The 7,500-nt window shown below is 43.9% G+C and overlaps 1 protein-coding gene across 2 annotated transcripts in view; it reads left to right on the forward strand.

The window, feature by feature from the left end:
• igsf9b (immunoglobulin superfamily, member 9b) overlaps positions 1–7,500 on the forward strand; it is an 84,602-nt gene that overhangs the window by 16,413 nt on the left and 60,689 nt on the right. The window lies entirely within an intron of this gene.

A 7,500-nucleotide genomic window follows, 5' to 3' on the forward strand; every position in this document is an offset into this window, starting at 1 on the left:
GTAGATACGCATTTTGACATCAAAATACGGTGATACGATTTGCCACTTTAAAGTGCCCATATTATGAAAAAATCACTTTTTCTGGGATTTGGGGTGTTATGTTGTGTCTCTGGTGCTTCCACACACATACAAACTTTGATGAAAAAATCCATCCATGCTGTTTAGAGTGAGATACGGTTTCTGAATGTGTCCTGCCTTCAGTCTCTGGGTGAGCTGGTCAAAATCGGCACGGCTTGTGACGTCACAAGCCGAAACGAGCAGGCTAACCGCAACCATTAGCTTGTACCGTTAGCATGCTAACGCTAATGCTAACGCTAGCCTGCTAACGCTAGCATGCTACCTCGTTCTCAATAGCAAAGCACTGCTACAACACACACAAGTTCACCATAATCTACAAAAGAACTACTTCCATGTGCGCCCTCATTTAGAAGTCTCCCAGCTAATCCTGCCTTGAAACAGCCTTTCTTTTACTGTCTATGGAGCTAGCTAGCTGACATGATCTACATCTGAGCTACTGGGCATGTGCAGTGCAATCAAAGATAGTACAGAAGAAGAAGAAGAAGAAAAGAGGTCTCACTCAAACAACAAATCAGATCTGAGCAAAAAAATCCAAATTAAGCATTAAGACTTGTGGTGTGAACGTAGCCTAAGTGACAACAATTTTTTGAGGTGCTGTATTAAAGCCTCTGAACAGCCACACAGGTGATTTCAGTTGTTCAGGCTGATTAGATCTCTGCTAATGTTGAAGCTTAGATGGAGAAATGTTTTAGGTTACAAATCTTTTCTACCAAGAAGAATGATAAAGCTGCCATTTGTCCTGCCCTTAAATGTGCAGCAAAGCTCACAGGAGACTCAGGAAGATGTCAGTCAGTCTAAACACACCCACACAGTCCTGGGAAAAGGTGCCAGGTTACCTGAAAACACCTGTGTGGGTGTTCAGAGCCTTTAAGCAAGACCGCTGCAGTCGGCAGTGGCGAAACAAGCTGCAATGTAACGATGTATTGGACATTTACCTTAAATTTTCGTCCACTAAAAGTTCAGTTGTTGCCGCTGACAGACTCAGATTATTATTCTAAGTGTCTGACAACATTATGAAAGGATCCCTACAGAGATAGACCTTTTAGTTAAAGAGTAAGATCCTTTTAGTTTAACATCAAACAGCCCAGAAATCACCATCACCAAACTACACCAGACTCCATGTAAATAATCAGTACTTTTATCATCGTAAAACACACTTCATTAAAAGTGGACAGAAACTAAATCAAACTATCAAAAGCCGTCTTGGTTCATCTTTCCACTGTTCCAACAATCACCACTCTGGTTTGGTTGAAATAAACCCTTAATTCACCCATTTACATGTGGAAATATGCTGGCTCTATACACGCTAAAAGTAGTGATTATTTACATGGAGTCTGGTGGAAATATGCTGGCTCTATACACGCTAAAAGTACTGATTATTTACATGGAGTCTGGTGGAAATATGCTGGCTCTATACACGCTAAAAGTACTGATTATTTACATGGAGTCTGGTGGAAATATGCTGGCTCTATACACGCTAAAGGTACTGATTATTAACATGGAGTCTGGTGGAAATATGCTGGCTCTATACACGCTAAAAGTCCTGATTATTTACATGGAGTCTGGTGGAAATATGCTGGCTCTATACACGCTAAAAGTCCTGATTATTAACATGGAGTCTGGTGTAGGTTGGTGATGGAGATTTCGGGGCTGTTTCATGTTAAACTAAAAGGATCTTACTCTTTAAAGAAGCCAAAAAGGTCTATATCTGTAGGGATCCTTTCCATAATGTCTGCAAGTGTCTAATATTATCACAATGCTGTCAGAAGTGCCGCTGCTTGGCTGTTTTTGACTTGTCACAGACACATAATTCATGTTCTGTTCTGTCTTAACCTTTTGAGCTCTCTTCTGAGGCTTTTTCTATATCCAATTAAATGGCCCCTTTGCGCTGCTCGGCTGCCTGAGGAAATAACCTGTTTGTCATCTGTCTGCTCGTGCACCTGCAGACAAAGCCCCCCCACCGGGCTTCCTCCGTAAGTCGGCTAAGTCCGCGTCTGTCTGTTGCCACAAGCTAGTCATTTATTAGGGATTCTGGTGTGGAGGCAGAGCCGAAGGGAAGAAAAGAGCTGTCATATACAGTATCAATTTTTTGGGGCTTTTCCGCCTTTAATTTGACAGGAGAGCTGGGAGAGAGAAGGGGAAGACATGCAGGAAATCGTCACAGGTCGGATTCACACCCTGGACCTCTGCGTCGAGGCATAAACCTCTCAGTATATGTGCGCCTGCTCTACCCACTGAGCCAACCCGGCCACCACACCACTACGGTATCTTGAGTAGGATTAGGCATCGAGAATTGTTTCAAAACTTACGAGAGAATCGTTTTTTTGGTTCCATATTTACACACGTGCAAGTTTTGGTTTCCGTAGCTGCCGTCGTACTTCCAAGCGCTTGTTGTGTTGCTACTAGAGCTTAGATCGGGCCCAAAAAATCAAGCCCGACCCTACCCGAGCCCGTGCACGTTGTGTCCGAGCCCGGCCCGACACATTAACTCTAACTATGAGCCCGAGCCCGATTTAAACCCGACAATGTTTTAATCCGTGGGCCGTTATAACTGACGTTCTCAACTACAATTCAGAGTTGTTTGAACTACAGAAATCTGTTCAGAATAATCTTAATGAATAATGCAACAAGGACGAAGCATGTAAACTGCTGTTAGTTTATTCAGAATAGAACGGATCGCAAATGGATCCGAATGAAGAAAACGTAAAAAAAAAACCTCGACCCTAGCTGCTCCCTCAGCCGAATAGTGTTGGTAACAGATGAAGGCAGCAACATAATCACAGACCTGGAACCATTTAGGAGACTTTCTGGTCGCCATCACCTAATTGGCCGACAACAGTGCTGCAGAGGGGGGGAGACGTGATGTAGAACAGTTTACCTCACACTCAGGTCAGGTCAGGACATCCACCCAGAGCTACGGGAGAAGCTGGAGAGGCAGAGCTTGCTCCCCACCGAATAAGGCTAATAAATGCTTGTTTAAGGGCCCGGACCGGCCTGATCATAGCGGCGTAAAATGCCCGGTTCGGGCTCGGGCAGAGAATCTAAACTAGTTGCTACCATGGAGCACAGTAAGCAGCGATCTAAAATAAAATGTTCCCTTTTATCCTCTTATTTGTGAAACAAGCATGTGACCCGTTTCAACTTCACCCTCAAAGAATCGAAAGGAAGAATCAGAACTGATAAAATCCAAACGATGCCCAACCCTAATGTTGAGGTTGTCGAAAAGTAGATATGAGCTAGGACTCTAGATATTTGATAGGATTTGCTCATTACTTTTGCTGTCATGTCGTTAAAATGACTGTGAAGATGACCGCCAGTGATGTGCAATCACTTCCATCATTTCTGTGACTGCTGGAGGTGAAACACGAATGATTAGACAGAAGTTATTTCTTTAAATCCATTATAAGAGTCCTTCTTTTCCCCGAGACCCCCACTGAGTAAGTAATGTTTGCTCAGTGGGAGTAATCCTTTCCTCATTAACAAACATTCTGTCCTGCAGAAACTACAAACCTCAGCTTTTATTCGTGCCATCCTCCCCTCTTCATCAGCTTTTACTGTAAAGCTTTAATGCGCTTTCGTCCCGCTCCTCTTCAGTTTTAATTTTCTTTATTTCTATTTATTGGAGACAGAAGACAAAAACAGGGATGCACCAAATCCAGGATTTGGCTTTGGATTCAGCTGAATATTGGGCTTTTTGGCGGGGTTGGGTTTCTGCCAAACCTTAGAACTTTTTCCCACTGAACCGAACCCTACGCTTGCACTCCGCTCACTACGCTGGTCGACGTAATGACGGCGCCGTTGATTACAGGAAGGTGTTTACGTAGGTGGAGCGTTCAATGCAGTAGGCTGTGAGGAAGTGGAAATAGATAGATAGATAGATAGATAGATAGACAAAAAATGGGAAATAACGGTGTTGCAGCAGCAAAATATCAGACACACAGCACACATACAGAGTATACATTAAATAGGAAACAATATACATGAAATAATAATAGAATACTACAAAATGGAACTGGTGAGCAGAAAAAGTGATGTTTTGCAGTACTTTCAGTCAAAAGAAGACCATTCAAGTCCAGCTACATGTTCAATCTGCAATGCTGATTAGTCTGGTGGTGGCGAGGACCCTAAACTATACACAACATCACCGCTGTTACAACATCTGGTATGAAACATCTGAAAGAATACGAGTTGTGATGAAGGAATCTACAGACAGCAGCCAGAATGCAGCAACTTCAGGTACAGCAAAGGAAGGACAGTCACTGTTTACTTCATTAATGAGTTTACTGTGTTCATGGACTGAGGATGGGACGAGGATTCAGCAGAATCTTAACCAGTGGATTCAGTATTCGGCCGAACCCCAAAAATCTGGATTCGGTGCATCGCTAGACAAAACATTTACAGACCAACAGAAACGGTGCCTACGGGACAAAATATGTTAGTTGTCACGTGTTTGATTTAATGTTTTCACGCAGGCTGTTGTCAGACTCCTCTTCAGTGGTTGGGTAACATCTGTTTTGTCTTTCTGCTTGTTTTGGAAAAGGTGCGATGTATGTTGGACCCTGTGTCATTTCGGGGGGGTTACGGTTACCGGCAATTTCCACTGGATGCGTAACGGCTCTGGAACGTCTGTGGAGTCATTAGGTTTCCATTAAAGTCAGTGTGTGTATTTCCACTGACTGCAGAACGTCTGCGTCCCGACTCCGTCCCAGCTCCGGCGGTCCCAGCCCTCCGGAGCAGATACCAGAACTTCTATTGTTGCCGGATGCCGGAGAGCTCCGCAGCAACTCAGCACACGGCAGATAGTGGGGGACAGGAAGTCGAGCACAGAAACAAAATAAAACATCCGGTTAATTTTCAAAGTAAAAACCAGCGTGCTCACGGCGGATCATATTTCCCTGCACTACACCTTGAAAACACAGCTCAGAGTAGTTTCCCCTCTACTCCTCTGGATGGAAACTAACTGGTGGTGGTTTTGTGGTTCTATTCTACGTGAATTCGTGAGATCTCGTGGGTCCTCGTGACTACAGCTGTCAGTCGTGGCCGCAGCCGTGCCGCAACAAATCCAGACCTGGTGGGTGTTGACGGACGGCGGAGCACGCAGCTGTTCTGCAGCGGAGCCGGTCCGCAGACGTTCCACATCCAGTGGAAATCTGGAGTTACGTACAGAATCAAGAATCGTTAAGAACAGCACAATCAGAATTGTGAAAATCCAAAGATACCCAACCAGCCCTAGTTACTACAGTGTTTCACATCCAGCTCCAGCAGCAACAGTCTTCACCCTGTCAGTCAGGTATTAGAAGACAAATGCATCTTTCTGCTGCTCTATTCTGGGAAGTTTGTTTACCCTACTGCAAATATAACCGCTGAGGGACTAAACATGTCCGTCATGTGATTCAGTTATCCTGTGTTTCTACAGTACCGTGCATCTAGTTACAGCAGCAGCTAGTATCTACCATTGTCTTGCTTTCTAAGAATAGCCGCCCTCCTTCTAATATTACCTAAATTAACTTAAAGTAATAAGCTGGTATTAGGGGTGCTGAATGGAGGGACTTAAAGGGGGCAGGCGAGGTCTTCCATTATGTTTGAAGGGCAACAACTTAAACTTGTGCCTCCAATCCAATTTAGAGTAGAGGGCCTCATGATTTGCTGCAGCTCTTTGTGTTTTTTTTAACCGTTCAGACTGTGAAGTAGGCCCACAATTTGAGTAAGTGGTTTCTTGTGTGTGGGGCTCATTAGGAGATATAAATCAGAGGATGGTGCTGGTGCGTTTGCATGTGCTTTTTGTGCGTTTAATAATTGGGTGAACCCTGGGTTATTGTAAACAAAAACGAAAATAAGCAGTGGGCTAATCAACAAGTCGGCTATTTAGATCAAATTGTGGTCGTATTTTCTTGTCTTTGACTTTGGTAGTTGTTGAGTTTGGTGTAGTTTCATCGTCCGTACGACTCTGTGAATTACTTTTGTCGGGTCCGCTTCGTGGAATGGATGATTAAGTTAGACTCAATGTTTTCTGTTGAGATGCTGAAGCATTGACGTTGTGCTATTATTGTGGTAAGCTAGTTCCATTTTGCAGTAGACACACTGTACAGAATTTTCGTTTTGTAGCGATGTTAAAGGTCCCATGACATGGTGCTCTTTGGATGCTTTTATATAGACCTTAGTGGTCCTCTAATACTGTATCTGAAGTCTCTTTATATAGACCTTAGTGGTCCCCTAATACTGTATCTGAAGTCTCTTTATATAGACCTTAGTGGTCCTCTAATACTGTATCTGAAGTCTCTTTATATAGACCTTAGTGGTCCCCTAATACTGTATCTGAAGTCTCTTTATATAGACCTTAGTGGTCCCCTAATACTGTATCTGAAGTCTCTTTATATAGACCTTAGTGGTCCCCTAATACTGTATCTGAAGTCTCTTTATATAGACCTTAGTGGTCCCCTAATACTGTATCTGAAGTCTCTTTCCCTAAATTCAGCCTTGGTGCAGAATTACAGCCACTAGAGCCAGTCCCACAATGATCTTTCCTTAGGATGTACCATTTCTGTGTCTGTAGCTTTAAATGTTATTGAGGAGGAGGGGGGGGAGGCAAGGTGGAGGGGGGGGGGGGGTGTGGTCTTGACCAACTACCACTTTGCTTGTTTGAAAGCCATGATGTCTCTCTCTCTCTCTCTCATGGGTGGGCCAAATTCTCTGGGCGGGCAAAGCAGAGAAAGGGGAGGTAACCTTTCCCCTTATGACATCATAAAGGGAAGATTCCTGATTGGTCCATCTGAGCTTTCATTTTCTCAAAGGCAGAGCAGGATACCCAGGGCTCGGTTTACACCTATCACCATTTCTAGCCACTGGGGGACCATAGGCAGGCTGGGGGAACTCATATTAATGTTTAAAAACCTCATAAAGTGACATTTTCATGCCATGGGACCTTTAAATGTCATTTAGCTGACACTTTTATCCAAAGCGACTTACAATTGCTATATATATATATCAGTGGTAACACGCCTCTGGAGCAACTAGGGGTTAAGTGCCTTGCTCATGGACACATTGGTTGATGTATCGCAGTGGGAATCAAACCCAGGTCTCCCACACCAAAGGCATGTGTCACATCCACTGAGCCATCACCACCCCGTTCATGGTTGAACTGATTCCAAACTTTGGACACTTTCTGTTGTTTTCTCCAGCCGGTCTCTTCTCTTAGGGTTAGGGTTACTCAAACTACAAATTCTCCTCTCCGAGTTCGTATCGAATCATTACGTCAACGATGAGCGCCACTCCCGACTTGATGAAAATCTAATCGGGGGCCAGGGTCCCATCAGCTCAGTCCCTCAACGTTACACCATTAATTGCACATTTTACCTCGATGATAAATGAATGATAATTAATCTTCTATCTTTTCTGAAGCCAAAATGTTTCCAGATGACGGAC

The sequence above is a fragment of the Sander lucioperca genome, chromosome 2, assembly GCF_008315115.2.
Source record: "Sander lucioperca isolate FBNREF2018 chromosome 2, SLUC_FBN_1.2, whole genome shotgun sequence".
Lineage (NCBI taxonomy): Eukaryota > Metazoa > Chordata > Actinopteri > Perciformes > Percidae > Sander > Sander lucioperca.